General features: G+C 40.9%; 2 long non-coding RNA genes across 2 annotated transcripts in view; one reads left to right on the forward strand and one right to left on the reverse strand.

Moving 5' to 3' along the window:
* Positions 1 to 21,195, reverse strand: part of LOC139123973 (uncharacterized) — a 45,083-nt gene that overhangs the window by 6,811 nt on the left and 17,077 nt on the right. The window contains exon 2 of the long non-coding RNA XR_011549808.1: positions 2,677 to 2,757. This is a non-coding gene — a long non-coding RNA (uncharacterized lncRNA). The remainder of the gene's footprint in view (positions 1 to 2,676; positions 2,758 to 21,195) is intronic.
* On the forward strand, positions 4,059 to 5,524 carry LOC139124162 (uncharacterized). Its single transcript, XR_011549873.1, has 3 exons — positions 4,059 to 4,273; positions 4,459 to 4,530; positions 4,937 to 5,524. It is a non-coding gene; the product is annotated as an uncharacterized lncRNA (long non-coding RNA).

Genomic DNA, 21,195 nt, shown 5'->3' on the forward strand with positions numbered 1-21,195 from the left:
ATGCCTCACGACACAACAAGTTACTGAAGGCGTCATGATCGTACTCGAAAATTGGCCGCCTTCAGCGCACGAAGGCAATGTCCGGCAAACACTAGAGTTGTGACGCCACAAAGGTGATGCCCGACCGTACGCAAAGTACGTAGCTGACGGCCAGGGCATGCGTCATATAATCACCAAACTTTACAGGAGGCGACATTTACACACGCAACAAAGGCAGAATTTGGTGGATTCACCTAGCGCCAACACATAGGCAATAGGTGTGAGAGGGCGCAAGTAAACGTGGACACTGTGCGTAGCAACAAAGGGCACTGTATTGAGGACTACGAAGTCCAGCGAATGTCACCATTTACTTCTTCTAAAATCACCCTGGAATAAAATGCAGCTCAAATTTGCCACATATTTGCAGCCGCCAACGACTACGGTGCGATGAAAGGAGACGTTGAAGTTGACGACATTTATGAAAAATGAGCTAGTAATCCCGTGGGCGCGAAAAGGGCTCATGGGAGGAGCGTGCGCGCGTGATATCATCGGTGATACACGACCGTGTGGCGCAAATGACAGTTTACCGTAGCATTGGAGTCTATGACTTTTAGTGCGTTTCTGTACGTTACAACTTTTTAATACTCAGTAGCATGAAAAATGAATTAACTGTTGTGCAGTTGGGTGCATAATGACTCAAGGAAGAACAGAAACGGTATTAGTCACGGTTTTTACCGTTTTCCCACAGAACAGCTTTAAAAAATTTCCGAAGACAGTGGCTTAAAGAAAGTCTGGGCGAGGTAATAAGGCCTAAAATGTTAAAAAAAATCAAGATCAATTCAATGTTATGCTCTGCACCTTTAAAGATGATTGTTTTATAAGGGATTTCAGGACTCTAATATCGATACAAGACGATACTACACAATGTGGTTCGTATCTTGACATGCTGAGTCGCCTACTATCGCCAGTTTTAACCAGATAAACGTTGGCGATTTCGGGACTCTAATATCTGAAGGCGAAGACGAAACTGCACAAAACGTCTCTTATCTCGACAGCCCGAGTCTGCAAATCGCTGATATATGATACCCGATAAATATGGCAATTTCGGGACTATACCTGGTAATATTGATACTAGAAGATACTAGCATGACTTCATGCCTATTGTGTCTCGGCACGCTGCATAGCTGATATTTATCCGATAAATGTTGGCAATGGCGAGACTCTGATATCGATACCAGACGATCATATTAGATTTACTTGCACTGTGTCTCGGCACGCCGGGTCTGCAAAATCACCAGTATTAACCCGATAAATATTGGCGATTTCCGACTTTAACTCTAATACTAGACGATACTTGTCAAATCGTGGGTAATAGCCGATGTATATCGGAGATCTGACCACCCAACTACCTCTGTCCGACTCTTAGCTCAAAAATAGCATCCATGACCAGAAGTCAAGAATCCTGGATGTTTTACATTATTATTATTCATGCAAGAAATATGTTTATTACTTTCAAAGCATTTTTCATTAAATGTCCACACGAAACTTTCATACACATTACTAGCCGAACTTCGTCGAAAGGGCCGATCGGATGGGAATGCCTTGCACGAAATACATTCTTTACATGTAGGCTTGATAATTTTTTACTTGACGATCAGGACTTGGACAGAGGACCGATCGAACATCATCAGGACTTTTGGCTGGTCTTCCACGAAATACATTTTTTACAGCGATAGACAACACTAGATTTTTCAAATCCGAGTAAATATCCAATATATGTCAGAGATTCCATCACTTTACAGATCTGAGCAAGCCCGACTTGCTCAGTTCGACCCCAACTTCGAAAAACAGACGATACTGTGGATTTGTCAAATCGCGGATAAATACTTTCCAATATATATCGGAGATTTCGCAACCTTAAAGACTTGGCCTGGCTGGACTTACATGATAACACATACAATCAGTCAATCATTCCTTATCATTTACAAACCAAAAATCAATTTTAAGCGACTGATGAAGAAAACTCTGTCTATACAAGCACAGTGACTCCCTCCACCACGGTCCCTCGGGACCGTGCCTCCACGGAATCATACACAAAACGCAAACAACCAAGATATGAACTATGTGTGTGCTTCTTTCCCATTATTACATATCTTAGTTCAAATTGGTATGGTTTGATTTCAGTCGGGGAAAAGTAATACTCGATGTCAGAAATATCGCTGTCCGAACTCTCCATAGTCGTCTTACGAACGCACTGAACTGTTCACAGTACTCCTCCAGCTCAAGTACTCCTGCAAGCTCGTATCGTCTGTATCGCCGATGACGTCAAGCACGCTCCTCCCGTGAGCCCTTTCGCGCCCATGGAATTCGGAGCTCATTTCATCATATATGTCGTCTACTTCAACTTCTCTTTTCGTCGTGTCGTAGTCGTCAGCGTGTGCAATTATATTGCAAATTGAGCTGCATTTTATTCAAGGGTTCTATCAGAAGGGATAAATGATGAAACTCGTTGGACTCAGGTTTCCCTGTAGCGCCTATGCAGCATACTCATTGCTATAGATGCACTAAGGCAAAATCCCCTCCTATCTGAATCAAGGACTCAGTGAAACTTAAGTTTTTCTCATCTTCCGGACAAGCGGAAATTTTCTTAAGGAAAAATACCAAACTATCTTAAAAGAGAATAGATATTTACTTTACCATTATAAACAAGTTTTGTCGAAGCGGGACATTCGTTGTGGCCCCATCTGGTGTACACTGTTCCTTTCGACCCTTTTATCACTGAAAGAGAGTAATTGCATGTTTACACCGACTAATTCACTTCATGAATACAGGGGGTACAATTAGACGTTTATTTTTGAGTAATACAAAAATGAAATAAAGAGAAGATAAGCTATGTGAAGAATCACTGCAATCAGACTTGCAATTATGTGTACACTTGCAATTGATTGCCCATTTTAGTGAAAATAGCTTCACAGGAGATGACTGATGCTTGTCCGGTTTCTTCTACACGTACATAACTACCGCGATGACTAATTCCCATTTGTATTTATCATATTTACGGATTTTAGATTTATTGCTCTAGCGTCAGATACCAATATACAATTCAGAAAATATTCAACTTATGTTAAACAGATGTGTTTGTTCGAAGATATTCCACCATAATTAATGTTTCATTAATTTCCTACCAACGTGGTTCATTTAAAACCTGTCCTTCGCTGGAATTATTTTACATAATAATTTTTGCAGAGAAATATAAATATACCGTGTTCCAAATTCTTTGCATCACGCAAAAATGTATATTTTCCTTTGATGTGACACAAATAGATTAAAGGACTCACCCGAGGCCTGGCCGAGTATGAAGAATATCACGGACAAAGTTAACTTTTGACGGAACATACTCAAACTGGAGACTATGAACAGGAAATCACTCGTCGAAGACTTAAAGTTGATTTAGAAATACTACCTTGATAACATTGCTTTTTGGACGGTCTGTTTTTTTATCAGCTATTCAGAATGCATATGATTAAGATGCATTTTTTTCCGATGAGAAACTTTGCGAATGCATATCTTATCTTAGTTATCTGGGTTATCGTTGTAAATGTTTAGTAGGGACAGGGGATATTTGTGTGCGTGCCAAGGCACGATAACAGCATCACAGCATCCGTATGCTACCGCACGGCAGATCATTAACATATATGTCAGCCTTATGTTTGTGTCCAATGTATCACAATGCGACAACATCCTTGAAAGCACTAGATAACACTAATTGAATTATCAAATCACATGCAGATGGCAACGGTCAAAATATCAAGTGCACGTGAAATTCGCCTGGTTTGTGCAAGATTAAGCAGAGTGCTTTCAAAACAGGGATCTTTTATTCAAATGCTTGGATCTCAACTCCTTGAGAACAATAAACGTGGGATGGAAAATACTAATGCAATGATGACAAACGCGATTTAGTATGTCTATAGAGGAGGGGCCGAGCCCAGAGAATGCTTACAAAAGACACCGAAATAAGATAGGTATTGTACGCGTCACTCACACATGTAACTTCACACACTTACATACTTAAACATTTGAATAGGAATTTTCTGATGACTTGTCAATCGCGAGAACAAGTCGTACATTAGAAGTGTTTTAACAAAGACGAGACGGTCATTCATTCTGCAAGTTGCGTGATTTCAAAGTCCTTATTTTGGCAAGTTTGTAACAATGTTTCGCTATTTCGATCTGATTTTCATTTCTGCTCTAGTATTAAGCAAAGGAGAGCATCATGATAATCAAACAAATGGAGGTAAGTACGAGAGAGAGAGAGAGAGAGAGAGAGAGAGAGAGAGAGAGAGAGAGAGAGAGAGAGAGAGAGAGAGAGAGAGATGGCATGTTACGTTTCTTATAAATGTTGTGAAACATGCATAAGACATAAACATGTTTCAATTTGAGAATAAATTCTAATTCGTAATTATAAAACTTTATTCGTAGATTCAAGTGGCGCAATATTCTCGAGATGGGGCCATGACGAGTGTCCGATATCGACAAGTCTCGTTTATAAAGGTAAAATAACAGCTAATATCAATTTAGCTAATAAATTGTGTGATTAAAATTCTATCCAATAATGAAGCTTTTCTACTGAAAAGACTCCAAACACCGTTCATTTTTTGAATTCAAAAATCGAAAATACTGGCCAATTTTGATGTTGTGCCAATATATACTATCATTATCTCATGCTCAGTGTAGAAGGGTCATAAGTTGAGCTTTAATATCAGTTTTATAATAATGTAAACTGCAAGCTAAATCATTTCAGACGGTCACATTTCTAATTTGCGTTACAAAAGAAACGTGAAAGCTCCTCGACCAATAATATTTTCTAATAAACAAGTCGTACAAGTATTCTTATTTTGTCGTTTAGTTTGCTGTCAACAGAAAGCATCGAACTTGCAATTTTCTCTTGCATTAACAGGTGTGATGGCAACAAAATATTTTAGTACTGTTGGAAGCTTCGTGAATATGTTCTGTCTACCAGACCAACCGATTTATGGCACTGTGACAAGCGGTTCACAGAGCGATCGCGCTCGGTTATATGCCACTGAATACCGTGGAACCACAGGCCCATTCGTTTCCCAGTTGAATAGTGACGTTCCCTGTGCCGTGTGCCTCGACGACTCCCATAACAACACAATACTGTACCCAGCACGTAGCGATTGTCCAGAGGGCTGGGATGTCGAATATTATGGTTTTCTGATGTCCGCAGCCTACACTGATCAAGCAACTGAATATGTGTGTGTTGATGTAAATGGGAAGACTGTTAGTGGTACAAGCAGCGCAGTAAGCCAAGGGAGGATTTATCCGGTCGAGGCTACCTGCATACCGGCTCAGCAATTATGTGCGCACCATATGTTGATGGAAATGAACTATCATGTGCAGTTTGTGCTCACTAACCACTGACATCGTGGTGAGACGTGGGCTTTCTTTCCTGCAAACACCTTCAGAATCTGATGTGTGTTGAATATAAATTTATTCAAATGAAAAAAAAATATTCAATAGTACTATCAAGTCGTTTGCATTATTTTCTTTTATAGGTGGTGTGAGAGACGCATAGAAAAGTTTTGGCATAATTCACCTCAGAATTAATTGACAGATATATGTCATATCAATTATTTCTCTTGTAATATCTGAAGAGGGAAGAAGACTTGGTTTGCCATAAGTCGGGTGTTTAACCCTTTTAGACTTTACATATGCATGTAGGTGTAGCTTTGGCGGGTTACAAGAAAGTCCCGCCTGAAAGGTTTAATTTGGTGCAAAATAACTGTAAAAATATGTAAGTGCAATTCATATGCAAATAGACAAACTCGCATGCCCTGGCGACTGGACTTTCGACGGACTGTTCTGAAAAAAGGTGGTAAACTATTACGTAACGTTATCCTAGAAGACAGAGCCACCTATTCCAAGTGAAATTGCCGATTCGATATGAAGTATAAAATATTGAACTGCGGTCGGAAGACTGATCGATACTTTAAGCAATCAAAATGCATATCAAGGCTGTATTCACGTACACACACCTCAGGGCGATGGGTTCTCTTTTTGTTTTGAAGAGGCTCCTAACCTGAAAGAAATTAACTTTCCCCTTTCAACTCGTTATAATTTTAAAGTCTATCTTCCCAATTCAAACTATATCTTTTGTTCACAGAGCTAATGATGCACTGCAAAAGTTTAAACATGGTAAAACACTCTTTACTTTTTCTCGTAAAACAAGCAAAGCTGATCAAGGAAAACAAATGAAACTAGAAGCATTTGCAAGCAAAAGCGAAGTTCCAGAGACCAGAGCAGCGGAAGAAACAAGAGAATGTGTGACAAAGATAGGTGCAGAATGAAAGAGTGCTTTGGATTTTAATATTCAAGCACGTACATAGTTAGGGCTGCTAGCAGTAAACACCATATACAACTAAAAGCAAGGCATCCACAGATTACAAATGCTTACATGTACGGTAAAAACGCAACAGATACATACGGGGGCGACAACGCACGGAAATGTATATCAGACGACATTCTCGTGAGCCAGAGCAATAATTTTCGCTTCGCTGACCTACGCAAAAATCAATCGCTTGACGGGTAGCGCTGAGTTGTTGCCGTAAAGAGCGCATGGTTTACGACGATGATCAGACGAGAGGAAACATCGGACCTAGGCCGTTGAAATTGAAACCGAGGCCATGCATTTTCATTTGATTAAAAGCACAGACTAAAACAATTTTCATTGCAATGTCGCTGTTTTCACGAGATACTGACCATTTGATCTTGGAAAGTTGAGCTGCTTTAACGTGCAGCCAACGCATGCCGGCGCCGGTGCGGTGACAGGGCTGTGTGTTATCGGCGTTAAACGGCCTCGCAGACTGGTATAGGAAAAACCGCTGGTGGCTCCTCAGAAATACGGCGGGCAGTTTTCTCCGCCAAAACAGCCGATTTTGAATCCAAATTTTGCATAGACCTTCGTTTTCGAGCACACCCACCTCGCAAAGGTACACGATGTACCCAGCCGCGCTTGTAAACTTAGGGAAAGCCTAATTTTCTTTCTCTATGCGAGCGAAGCCATCTTATGCGCCGCCATTGTTACATTCGGGCGAAACAGTATAGCGCCACGTACGGCGAGTATTTAGAGAAAAATAAAATCAAAAAGCAACAACAAACAAAGCGAAAGAAAGCTAGAATTATTAATAGCTGAACGTAATATGATAGTCGAGCAATGCAGAATAAAAATAAAAAAATAAGCACACAAGAAATGCCCGTAAAACCCGTCCGAGCTGAGCGATGACGTCATAAGCGTGTCGCAATGCATTCTGGTTAATTAAGGTAAAATTTGTGTATAGCATGTTCTATGATAGTAATACCGGAAATAGAGAAAGAAGAAGAAAGAAAGAAAGAAAGAAAGAAAGAAAGAAAGAAAGAAAGAAAGAAGGAAAGTGAGCAAAACTAACAGTTCCAGAGCTGGTCTCTGGAACTAATTAAAGCTGCAAGCAGCGTTGGCGGGGTCCAAGTTGTTGCCATGATTGAACTTTATGTGGCCTTTTCGTTCTTGTAAAGAGGAAATTTGAATATCATCAGGAGTTAGTGTGAAAACCAATATATCCGCCAAATCACATGACATATCCAAATCACTTTCGCAAACTTGAAAGTACCTACACAAAGGATGATATGAGAAACATTTCAGTTCAAATGGTGTGTTGGTTCTGGAGAAGAAGATTTTTGAATATTATTCTCTGCTAATCGAAGGCTTTTTCGCAAAAACCAATATGACCGCCAAACAATGCTAGCGGTAGTAATGTTTTGCAAACTTTAAGGTACCCATACCAAGGCTGATTTGAGAAACATTTCAGTTCAAATGGTGGGTTTATTCTGGAATTTAATTTTTGAAAGATTAACTCTGTATTTTTTTAAAATCCAATATGGCCGCCAAGCCGCTCGACCGATCCAAATGCCTCTCGCAATCGTTATAGAAATAACACTAGTGACTACTTAAGTAAAATTTCATTTCAAATGGTGTGTTGGTTCTTGAATTTAAGATTTTTATAGTTTAAATTGGAATTCACAAAAAATCATATATGGCGGCCAACCTCATGACCGATCGAAATGTTCTTCACAAACTTCATATTACTCACACTAGTGATGCCATCAGGAAAGTTTGGTTCAAATGGTGTGTTGGTTCTAGAGTTTAAGATTTTACAAATTAAATCGGAATTTTCAAAAATCCAACATGGCGGCCAAACGCGCGAACGATCAAAATGCCTTTTGTAAACTTGATACAACTTGTATTTGTGATGACATTTGTGAAATTTCAATTTTCAAGAAGAAGAAGAAAGGAAACCCCCATAAAACCAATAGGGGCTCAGCCGATAGGCTTGGGCCCCTAAATATACAGAGAAGCCATCCTTGGGTTTTTTGAAAAATCAATAGCCACAAGATAACATCACTAATCAAAAATTCAAGGGTTAGGTGCACCACCTCTTATTGGCCCTGACCACCCTGCCAAGTTCGGGAAGTGTACATACAGCAGTTTTCCAGATATAGGCTGGCAAAGAATTGACGTTAAAACGGGAATGACAAACTCGAGAACGGGATATCCTATGGTGTTATCTTGTTATATCTTCAAAAACAATCAAAGACTGACGAAATTTTGCATCAGGTGACAGTTTATGTAATGATGATAGTTTTGCAATTATGTAAGTTTAAAAAAGGTGTATAAATTTGTACAGAATGACCAATAGTGAGTTTTTTAGACTTCGAATGTCGTTTTTGCCATCTTGTAATGGGGATCTACAGTGGTACTCACAGCCGAAATTTTGGTGTGTCAGCTCCAGTTACCGAAATCATTACGATCCAGACCGGTATCTCAAGTCGTATTCCGCTTATATTTGAGAGCAACACTACAGTATAGCAAAATAATTTACAATAGTGCCATAGCACAGCATTGACTAGACGTTGTTTTTTAAAACGTGTGCGAGGATATAACTCTACTACTATTATGCCATACATATGCTAGTCGATTTTTCATTCTTGATAAAACTAAATATGGCCATGATTATCGAAGACGATGCAGTGTGACTTCACATATCTAATTAGTTATTCATGTTGAGTTTCACAAAATCCAGTCACATCATGAAATAATGTCCCTAACAATAATGTTTTAAATGCATTTCCAACAGATAGTTGGAAATGAATTTCCTTGTATTTGCGCGGCACAAGCAAGAAAACCAGCGAATGTGCGCCACTTTTACAGTACCTTTACCCTTGCTAAAGAGTTTAATAAACAGATCGGGACTCTCTCACAAGTGCAACAACAAAATACACAAAAATGATTGATTGCGTGACTGAACAATAAATATTTTAGTAAGTCACGTGACACAATTATAAGGAATTCTGAGAGTTACCAATGGCCGATGTACTACCAAGTGCATGTGGAATAATGTTTCCGACACAACATGACAGGCGAAATTCGAACTTTAAGGGAACTGATGTGGCCATGATAAAATTGTGTTCAGATACGTTTTCTTGGCCACAATTCCAGCCAAACTTAAGTTTGGCTAAATTTAAAAGTTCCTAGTCTTCCATCCATATGGTTGAGAATTATTATTTACACATTGCAATTCGTATGTCATGCTGTTTTTGATGTCAGCATATTTTGCTTTTTATAACAAGATATTGACTGTAAACTGTAACTCTAATTAAATAATAAAATTTTTATCACAATTCGCGGTAGCACAACTGAGTCCGCATGAAAATGTTCTGCAGCTGTCTACATAAATAGAATGCAATTAATCATCAAGCTGAAGGAAATTTACAGCATTACCACATGTTTTATCTCAGATTTTCAAAGTGTGGTTTAGAATCAGTAATATCATTTAGGTTATCAGGCGGCAGAAATGTGTTATCTTCAACTATTTATGGTTGACGACAATCAGTAAAATTTGCCAGCTGATGAAATCTACACGAAATAACATAGAAACGACAACATGTGAAAAAAACACGTTGTGATTTTGTGCGCATGATCACCACTCCTGTCACACGTGACAATAAGTTAGAATTGAAGTTAACAAGCTTTGTCTTGCAAAACCAATTCCTTATTTTAGCATTCAAGAATTGCGCTTGTCTCAGTTTTACTCGACAAGCACCATGATTCGTATCATCATTCTTGCAAGCGTCTGTGTCATATTTGCATGGTGTAAAGACTTTACAGGACAAGGTAAGAAGGGAGATACTTTGAACATTATAGGAACTAATTTGGGATAATTGGATATAAATATTTTCGAATTTCTCAAAAGTGTTAGGTGTTATATAGCTGAATGTTGCAATATTACTAATTACTCAGAAAGACAAGTGTCGAACTTAAAAAGAAAATCAGATGAGCTTACATTTGCATGTTAAAACGATTTTAATTCACCATCCAATTATCCGAAATTAGTTCCAATCGTGTTTTTATTTCTATGCCATTTGCGTAGAAAGATTGTCCGCAACGGTGTCCTAAAACAAACTTCTAATTGACTGCTTCAAACGTAAATAGTAAGGTCTGAAGTTGAACTTTTGGTCTTTCAAATATCTGTTGTCCAATTCTTGCTTTGCTTATGTGTTTCCTTATTCATTCTATTTAGCTACCGCGGATTATGGCGTTGTGTTCACCAATGGGGTCACAATGACTGTCCAGTATCGACGACGAAAGTTTACAACGGTAAGGAAATATTATAATAGCTATAAACGAAGTAATGTGAGCCTCAATGCTGAACCATTTGATGAAAGACTCTGTTTTGGTCAACATGTTTCAAAATATGTAGAAATTTCAGGAGTAATGTCCTTCCTTGACAACTTAATGATTTATTTAATGGTCTGTGTTTATTATTACACGTATGAGCGGATCTCGGAGGATGGGGGGTGTGTTCAAGACGTTTACATTTCGATGGCGCACTGATTTTAAGTTATCAAGATGGAGCGTTCGCAAGTTACTTTGTGACGAGTAGAGTAGGCCAGATCGAATATCGATGTAGATCGCATACAAAAGGTTTTAGGGAAAGTTAGCGGACGAGGATATAGTGACAAAGACTTTAAGAAATATGATATATTTCAAATTTTTCGAAACCTATATTAAATTGAAAAAATGATCTAAATAACACAGATTATTTTGTAAGTCATTGTAAATGTGCATGCATGGAAGATTTTGTTATGAAGACAACAATTATATGATATATAAGTGCCATGGCACGTGGTTTAGGGGCTGGAGAGTTGGTGGCCATAAATCTGCATGACTTGCGGAAGGCAAATGATATCCTGTCGAAAGGGCCCATATCATGTATTCATACAGTAACAACATATTTTAATCGCCTTGATCTGCCTTGATCTCATTTCCATCACGACTGATGTTCAAGCCAAAGACACACTTATCATTGCCAGTTTCGAGAGGGTGATGTAAATTGGAGAAGATAAACTCGACCGGCTTAAACGAACAATTCTCACTACCTTAAGTGGCTTTTGTCTAACTTGCGCTAGGGGGCAATCCACATGATATTAAAATGCATTGTGGATAAAATGCTAAATTCTCACCATGGTAAGAGTTTGAGATAGTGATCTCATAAGTTTTAGGAACACGAATGTAACTACTCTCACGTAAAATAGTTCTTTTTGTTCGTGAAACTAGCTAAAGTTATGCATCTGTTCATCTTTCTGCCATTCCTTGTATTAAATTCCCGTATAGCATAAACCTTTACATTTGTATCTTATGTTGTTTACCTGGAGAAATCCATCATATTGAAATATTTCGGCTTCGTTCGAAGGTTTGCTTTAGGTTCTGGCGTCCGTCATTGTCTGGTATTTTTTTTCCGTTTGTATTACCGGTTGATTTTATTGCTGTTGCCCTGCAACCTTGTTGCATGTGCAATCATTAACTTCGACAATAACATTTTGCTGCATTTTTCATTGGAATTTCGTATCAAATTTTGTTTTCCAATATTTTCTCTGACTTTTCAAAATCCAATTAGACAGCCATCAATTTAATATACTTACAGTAGTATAAAGACAACCTGTTCTGGAACACTGTCCACATTTTTAGCTTAAATGTAACATTTTTAGCATGCCCCTGCGGTCCCCCTTGATGGGGTAAGGGCATGGAGTTTCTGGTTCTGGAACACCACACTTTTAGCTAAAATGTAATGCATTTAGCTTGCCCTCATGCTTTCAGCTCATCAGGGTGGGTCTTCTGGTTCTTCAGGTAGTTCTTAACAACATTACTTTATGGACGAAGGTAAGATCATTTCCAATAACTTTTTTTTTGCTTGGGAAAGGTTTCTTAGGCATGGGCTTTGGGAGGATCATCCCGATGAGTGGGTAAACCGTTTGCTGCTACTCTCTAAATGTTTTTTTAATATAAGCAGGGTGGTTCCTCAAAATGATGAGTGGGTAACCACTTTACTGCTACTCTGTAAATGGTTGTTCAATAACTGCTTGGTGATTCTGTCTAGGAACCTAACCACCTCACAGCAAGGCAATTCAATAGCCACTAGCCAGGCGCCTTCCTTTTTAAATATCCTTTAGTTCCTTCCAAGAGCCCTCTGCTCTCTGTGCCATAGTTTAGACACCTATTTTTGTAACCATGCTCACAAAAGAGATATAACTGATTTGTCACCCCCTCACAACACACACAGCATTGTTTCAAGTGTGAGACTTTCCTGAGTTTGTGTCTGTGAAATTTACAAAACTCCGCCATGCATCTTTTGTCACAGAGCTCTGTAGAGCTCAATTTGAGCAAAAGTAAGTTTGTTTTCCTTTCCTCATTCCTGTACTTTGGGTAACCCATTACTGCCGGATGTCTTTCGCCCAGTTTAAGCCATGTGTTCATTGCTTCAATAAAGTTTATGTGCGATAGTGAGTGTACGAGCGTGAGTGCTTCTGAACTCTACAATGTGTGGAGAAGTCGCAGTCAGAAAAATGTAACCTTCTTCGGTTATTGAACCACTCTTTTTTAGAGTCAGGATTAGGCTGAGTATTTCTGTCTGTTGCTTCTCCACTAGGTGAATAGATACTGTAGGTTTTGAGTATTAGGCCGATTGAAACACTATTATTTTGAAATAAAAACATCAAAAAACAAAAACATAACAGGGCGTGCTGCAAAGATTTGGGGGAGAAGGCTTTATATTCAAATTTAATGTTTGAAGGACGGTATTCTGGCAACCTGTGCCAGAGCCCCCGCACCCACACCCCGATGAGTGCAACCCCATAGAGGTATTCTAAATATATAAAGCTAATATGTGGTGTTCTGGAAACGATAGAGTATATGCTTCTACTGACCTCCTCATCCACGAAAACGACAGTAGTCAAGCTTTTTAATTACTGGTTTCATTTAAAGGTATACATTCACCTATAATCTAAATATGCCCATATATGGTCAAAGGGGCGTTCCTTGGTATTCAAAATTCCCATGTGAAGGCGCTGTTTTTAAAAGCAGCCACCCGCTTAAAATCTGTGATTGGTAAGATTTTCTCTTTCCATGGTAACTGTGGCTAAATTGGAACAGGTGACAGTATACCTTTAAGACTCCATTTTAAATGCTTACAGAGGATTGTTTCATTTCATTTATACCTTATCTCAGAATACAATAAAATAAAGATATAAAATTTTCATCTAATATTGGCAAGTTCTTATACTGTAACATGTTTTCCTTACTCACAGTCATCCTTACAATATTCGGTGATGCTAGTTTTTTTATGCTGTGATGGCATGTCTCGACAGCATCGTATTTATCCTATTTAATTGTCGCATTCATTATATTGTAGCATTTGAAACTTATTGAGGAAAAGTCTTACAACAGTGATCTGTGTGCATCATATTTTAGGTATAATGGCTGGGAGTCGTCACAACCAAGCTGGAAATGGCTATAATTATCTGTGTCTACCAGGAGTGCCAACGTATGACAATGGTAGAGTCCAACCTGGTGTACAGACCGACAGAGGATATATTTACCACACACAGTACTTCACTCCGAGTGGGCCATTCGAAGATAAACAATACCAAGATGTGCCTTGTGCAGTTTGCCTCGACGAATCACATAACAATGTTATCTTATACCCAGCCAGAAATGACTGTCCAGGCGGTTGGGATGTGGAATACCACGGCTACTTGATGTCTCCGAGGTATTCTAGCGACCGTGTGATGCAACATGTCTGTGTTGATATTGAGGGGAGAGTAATGCCAGGCACTTCACAAAATGTCGTAGGCCAACATCTATACCCTGTTGAAGTAATTTGTTCAAATGGTAATTCCATACCCTGTTTGCCTTACGTAGACGGCTATGAATTAACATGTGCCGTTTGTGCGATTTAGAGTTGTGAAATGAAACAACAAAAAGTGTGATTCGATAAAATCAATAAATACAATTCTAACCTTACCAAAATTGTTGAATATTTCGTTGCTAATAAACGTCATAAACATACTGTTGGACTGTAAACAATATGTTGTTACCCTTAGGTACGCATAAACGGCCGGATAATTTTGGTATCAAATGAGAAATAATAATTATTTAAAAATCAAAAGTGTTTAGTAAAACGCTTTTCAACGCTAGATGCTTTATCGTACCTTAGTTCAGTACAAGGTGACCCCATGAAACTCGCCAAACCCCTATATACAACCCAATGGTACATAGCCAAGACGAGGTGGTCGAGAGGTCATGAATAGTGCAAAACCTCGCCACAGCGTCTTCTTGAATATGTAAGATGTCGCTATGGTTTTTGACGTTCTCTGCTAGGCCCCTGTTAGATGGGGAAGGCCTTCACCGTGTTCATGACTACAAGTGACTGTACCCAGTACTTGTATTATATAACCAAGCAGTGACAAACGTGCACGCTATTGCTTTTTTAAAGTATTCATTACTGATCATTCGATACCAAAATAAGGGATTAATTTCTGGCCATTTATGACCGCTTGTGCTAGAACACAAATAATAACGACGTAAATAATGTAGTAGTTTACTTTGTCCTGTGATCTATTTCAAAGTACTTTTTAACGTTGTGTAATCCAGTGTATGGCACAGAACACGTCTTTGAAGAACACACCAAAGGCATCCATTTAAGTATAGCGATCGAGTGCAAAAATTTCCCAGATTGCTGCATGATACAGTGACAGGTAAATGGCCCTTCATAGTGAGATCGGTGTTAATTTTACATCTCACCTTACTGACATCCATCTTTCGTCAACACAAGAAAACCAGGGTTCATGTCTACAGCTGACATTCAATAATGCTGATCATGTTAAAAACTGTACACTTATTACCTTGCTTGCCAAGCTATCATATCTGATAGACTGTTCGTTTTTTAAAACGCTGGATATCATTTGCAAATATATTTCAGAAGGACTTCGTGAGATATAACAGGTGTCTGGCCATTCTACCTTAAATTACCAACTTTCAAAGATAGCCATGATTGAGATCGGCAGGTGGTCATTGATTGTGATGTGCACTTTGACCGCTGAGGATGTCAAAACATGGCTTAATAAAATAGAACTTAAAGGCGTGGTCCTCCTGTCATTCAAGGGTATCAGTACAAGTTCCATGACTTTTCTTGAATCATGTACATTCAAGGTTAATATCTAGACCCCACTCAGCAGTGGTATTACGTAAGTGGCATCTCCCTTGTCTTATATTGATGCTCGTCGTCGTTACTCGTTGGCCATTTCGTAAGTTGTGACTGTCACGTCTACAGCCCAACTAAACTAGAAGTTCACTGGTATTAGCATCATGGACTTGGAGAATGAAGAGCTTGTCGCAACTGAAAATGATCGAACCAACTCGAGCATTATATCGGCCTTGGTCGGTCCACGGCGCAATGACATCCCACGGGGACACGACAAGGCTAGACACTCATCATTGTGGGCCGCTGGTCACGCACAATCGGCCGATGCGGTTTTATCGCACTCTCCCTACCGGCTGGTGCCCACTCCTGGGGGAGAACACACGGGTGAGTCAACCACAAGTTTCCGAATTTCTTGCTGATTTATCCACCCTTCAGGCACAATGTCGAGGTGATTCGGAAACCCCCGACCTCGACCTTAGATTACATTTAGAGGCAGACTGCGCCAATATTTGAGACGCAATTAAACGGAACTGTCGGAAATACCAGAATTTCTCTTGCCGGTGTTCCGCCGTGTGAACTATATCAATCCATGGTGTCTTTCACCGTATTACCAACATGCGTCTGGTCGCCTTACTCCCGTGCCATTAATTTCTGATCTCATCGGCAAACCATGCTTCAACATGTATTGAAGGGAATAACTGCCTGATTACACTATCACTCCATCACAATGGTTTTCAGGCGTGCAGAGAATGTCTGACCGTCGATCAGGGTGCAACATCATTCGCTCATCCGCACTCTGACCAAGATACGCATGAACAGCTCATTCTGCATCTCACAGCATACAAGAGCGGTGGTAAACGGATGCAATTGAGTGCTGGATTTAACCCTCTAACCACGGTTGGAGGGACTGATGCCGCACAAGGGCACTCACCTCAAATGGCTGTTACTTTCGAAGACCTGCCGAGGAAATCCCCACAACCACACAGGCGAAGGCCATGGGCAGTTTGGGCGCTTCTCCACCGAATTTGCTCTTGACATTAGTGGACACTCAACCTAATTCGCATAAAACACTTCTGAGTTCAGGAATGACGCCGACGAACTCTTGGAATCATTATCCCAATTTTCTTGTCACTCGAGCACTAATACATCAGATGACTCAAAGATGTCTCCCGGCGAAGTAACCTCAATATCTGAATGTGGATTTCTCATCCCACCACATCAGTCAGATGACGAGGAATGCGACGGTTACTCAATTTCAAGATATTAAAAATCGAAAATAAAGAATATCAAGATTCTAGAGGGTGACTTATGTACTCAATACCGACGCTGGAAGGCAAACGATAACGTAAAACAGTTTGGCGATGAAGCTTTCCGCCACCAGCTATACCGGAAACATCACTTGGCGATTTCCAGAGCCAACCCGTTGCCGGACATACCAGCACTGCATTGGGCAGAGATGAAAAATATTAGATATCCACAATGACGAACAAACACGACAAGCAAGTCGTCAACACTTCTTTGCGGGCAATCGACGCCTTTGCCCCATTCTACAACACGTTCGTAGATTCGATGGGCCATTTGTTTTTATTACTGCAACAACTGGACAACAATCCCAGTGTAGTCAACCACACAAATACGGAGATCCAGGTTTAACGTTGTATCACACTGTGTGGACATGCTGCAACACTCTTTCACTATGAATGGCACAAGACACTTTTATCAGCTTTTAACTTACTCGATGAGTTGAAAGATCTTGCTATCTGCCCTCCGTCGTCTGGAAATCAACTCTTCGGCGAGGATTTCAGCAAGAAATTGACGGAAAGGAACGAGGTGGCGAGGCAAGTCCATAGGGCGGCACAGGTTTCCCACCGCCGTCAACAGTCAGACACCAAATGTAGTCACCGACAACCAGTCAAGGCGGGACCGGCCAGGCTGAACGACTTCAATTGGGCAAACAACGCACCCCAAAGTGATCGTTTTTTTTTCAATCATTTGCCCCTCTCGGAAACCACAGAGAGGCCGGGGAGGGGAGGGTAGTACCAATCCGGCAACCCCAAAGGGGACAGACGAATACAGATGGCTACACAACAGAAACAGTAAGTACGCCTCCATGTTTTACGAACCAATTTTCGAACCCCACATTTTTCCCTGTCACTGCTCAGAATATCCCATTGGCGGGACGCCTAAAATTTGACGCTCGAAATTGGGAAATTGTCACTCAGGACCCCTGGGTGCTCGAAGCAGTCCAGGCTACAAACTAGAATTTACTCATCCCTCAACTCCGAACAAAGTACCAGGGTCGATCCCCTTTCCACCAGAGGATCTTGCCCTGGTGAACTAAGAGGTGAACGCAGTGCTAACCAAACAAGCTATCCATGTAGCAACTGGTTCACTGCACAATGGCTTCATCAGCACAATTTTTATCATCCCCAAGAAGGACGGGGAACTCACCGGTTATAAATTTACAACCACTGAATCAATTCATACAGTACCACCATTTCAAAATGGAGGGGTTGCACATAATCAAAGACCTCCTTCAACCTGGGGACTACATGGTGAAAATAGATCTGAAAGATGCCTATTTTACAGTTCCCATATGGGAAAAACACCAGAAATACCTCCGTTTTATTTGGAAAGAAACTATGATGGAGTTTGCATGCCTTCCTTTCAGCCTTGCTTCAGTGCCGAGGGTGTTTACAAAAATAATGAAACCCATAATATCACTCCTACGCAAACAAGGGATCCATCTTATTATGTATCCTTGTTGTCAATCAGGAAAGCAAGGGTCTACAAACAGACATACATTTTGTAAGACACATATTGACAAATCTGGGGTTTATCATCAACGAGAAAAAGTCCAAATTCGTACCGAGTCAACAGGTAGAGTTTCTTGGTTTCTTAATCGACTGGACCACAATGATACTTTCTCTTCCGTCACACAAACAGAAGAGTCTAATAAAAAACTGCAGGGCTCTCATCAACACGAAGTTTTTCTGTCCGGGACCTTGCTCGTGTCATTAGCACAATGACGGCAGCAACACCAGCTGTCTTTCAAGCACCGCTACATTATCGGGGCCTTGAGAACTTGAAGAGCAAACATTGCGGGTTCAACGCATTACACCAAAATGTGCTCACTCAACACAGATGCGAAAGACGACCTAGTGTGGTTGGTAACCCACTTGAAAAGATGCAACGGCTGGCCAATATTGCTGCCAGTGCCGGATTTAACTATAATGACACTGCCTCCCCACAAAGGATTGGGGCCATACACAATGGAACAGAAGCAGGGGGTACATGGAGCAAAACAGAAACGTCGCTCCATATCAATGCCCTAGAACTGTTAGCTGCTGTGCTGGAAGTGAAGTCATTCACCAAGTCGGTCGAGAATTGTCATATTCTACTGAGAGTGGACAATACGACGGCAATACCATATGTAAACAAAATGGGGGGGCACACGATCCAACCCATTAGTAACACTAGCAAAAGATATGTGGGAATGGTGCCTAGCGAAAAGAATAACACTATCTGCCGACCACATCCCAGTGAAACTGAATGTGGTGGCAGACAGCTGGCAGTCCACAGTCGACCTCGACTCAAACAACTGGCAGTTAGACAACATGTATTCCTCCAAATAACTCCAAGTTGGGTCCACTATCAATAGACTTGTTTGCAAATCGACTAAACCACCAACTGCAACATTATCACAGTTGGAAACCGGATCCGGGTGCGCTGGGGATAAACGCACTAGTACATCCCTGGGAAGGAAGAGTTTGCTACGAATTTCCCCCTTTCGCAGTCATAGGGAAATGCCTCCGGAAAATACGAACGGAGGGAGCAACAATCGTACTGATCGCGCCAATATGGCAGGCGCAACCCTGGTACCCAACACTTCTGACTCTCCTAATAGCCAAACCGTTAGCAATCAGAATACGGCCGGGGCTCCTCCTCAACCCTCAAGGGACGAGCATCCGTTAATCTCCAACAAAACCATGCACTTAGCCGCATGGAAAGTGTCAGGAAATCCCTCGCTGACAAAGGCATTTCAAAAGGCACTACCGACCTCTTACTATGATTGGTCATACAGTCAACAATAAACAGTATGACAGCGCATGGTGGAAATGAAGTAGCTTGTGTGATAGCCGAGCACTTGATCCCTTTCATACAACTATAAACCAAATTTTGAGCTATATTACAGAGCAATATGAGGCGGGCAAAGTACGCTGAACCTCAGTACGCTGAACCTCTACCGATCAGCGATATCATCAGCCTATGTGAAAATTGAAAACACTCATGTGGGGCAACATCCCTTAATTTGTCAACTGTTTAAAGGATATTTAGAAACCGCCCGCCTCCCGCCGTGGGAGTTTTTCTTGCACAGGCTCCACTGGGATACCCAGAAGGGCTGGCAGGATAGTTAGGACATTGTACAGCACAAGCTGGTTGGACTTTGCTGCTGAAGCTGAAGGCAAAGGGGTTAAGTCTCCACCTGCCTGCCTAGTTGCGACCGAGTCAGAGAATCGGACAAGTCCTTAAAGCAGTGATGATGGTTATGCTGCTGGACAGTAGCCGGAGCAAGGACGATTGACCAGCCGGCATACTTGTATTGCAAGGCATTTTTTGTCTTCAGCTGACATCTCTTATGTCCTCAAGCTCAACGTTTGAGGGAAACACAACCACTCTGATCCCGTATTTGTCTACCATCTTTTATGTATATATCTATAGACAGCGAAAATAATCATCACAGTTATTATTAAAAACGAGTCACATGGTCCACATTGACACGAGCGTCATCATAGTAGGTATCACCAGCATCAAGCTGCAGTGCTGTACACTGTACAAGTCTTGTACAATGTGACTGAAGAGAGCTACACCATCCAATATCGCATTTCAACTTGGTAAAGATATGAAAGGTCGCTATGACCTGGCAACTACAACATTGACACCCTAACTGAGGGCATCGGGCTATCAGAAAAGATCTTCCTCTCAATATAAAGCCAATAGGCAAAGTCTACCTAGATATAGCCATAGAGTTTAAGATCGACATTAACGCCAACATGAGCTTTGCAACCCTGCCTGGTATCAAAACATGATTATTGACAAAAGCAGAGAAGGCAACTCGAGGGCGGATTTCATCAATGCAGTCGATAAGGCTAACAATTACACAGCGAGGCCAACTACCGCTGTAGGACTGAGGGCAGAGGCCTACACCCCCAAAAGACTATCTATAAATCCTCCCATAAAGGACACTAGAGAAATCTATGAGAAAATGATCTAGTACATCAGCAGCCCCCCTCATAAAGGCCCTCAAGTGGGTAGCAACCTCAGTTGTATCAGGTTGGGAATTCAGATCAGGAGGGCCGGGTCTTAAATTTCAATGATTTCCCTTGCACGTTTTTCTATAGTTGGTAAAGAATGGCAAAGAGGGGTGCAGAGGCAGCACTGGACGCCGAACAGCACCCAGAGGAGATCTATTTTGACCCACCAGAGGGTTTTAGGGCATGGCAGCTCTCTCGAGAAGCTCGAAAACACAGAATGAATGTCAGCCAGAGTCAATTGAAAGATTGGCTAGCATGGTAGCTTACCTTCTCCCTCCTCGAGTGCGCGTCAATTTCACCTCCTGCGT

Source organism: Ptychodera flava, assembly GCF_041260155.1.
Source record: "Ptychodera flava strain L36383 chromosome 23 unlocalized genomic scaffold, AS_Pfla_20210202 Scaffold_23__1_contigs__length_28996876_pilon, whole genome shotgun sequence".
Taxonomy (NCBI): Eukaryota; Metazoa; Hemichordata; class Enteropneusta; family Ptychoderidae; genus Ptychodera; species Ptychodera flava.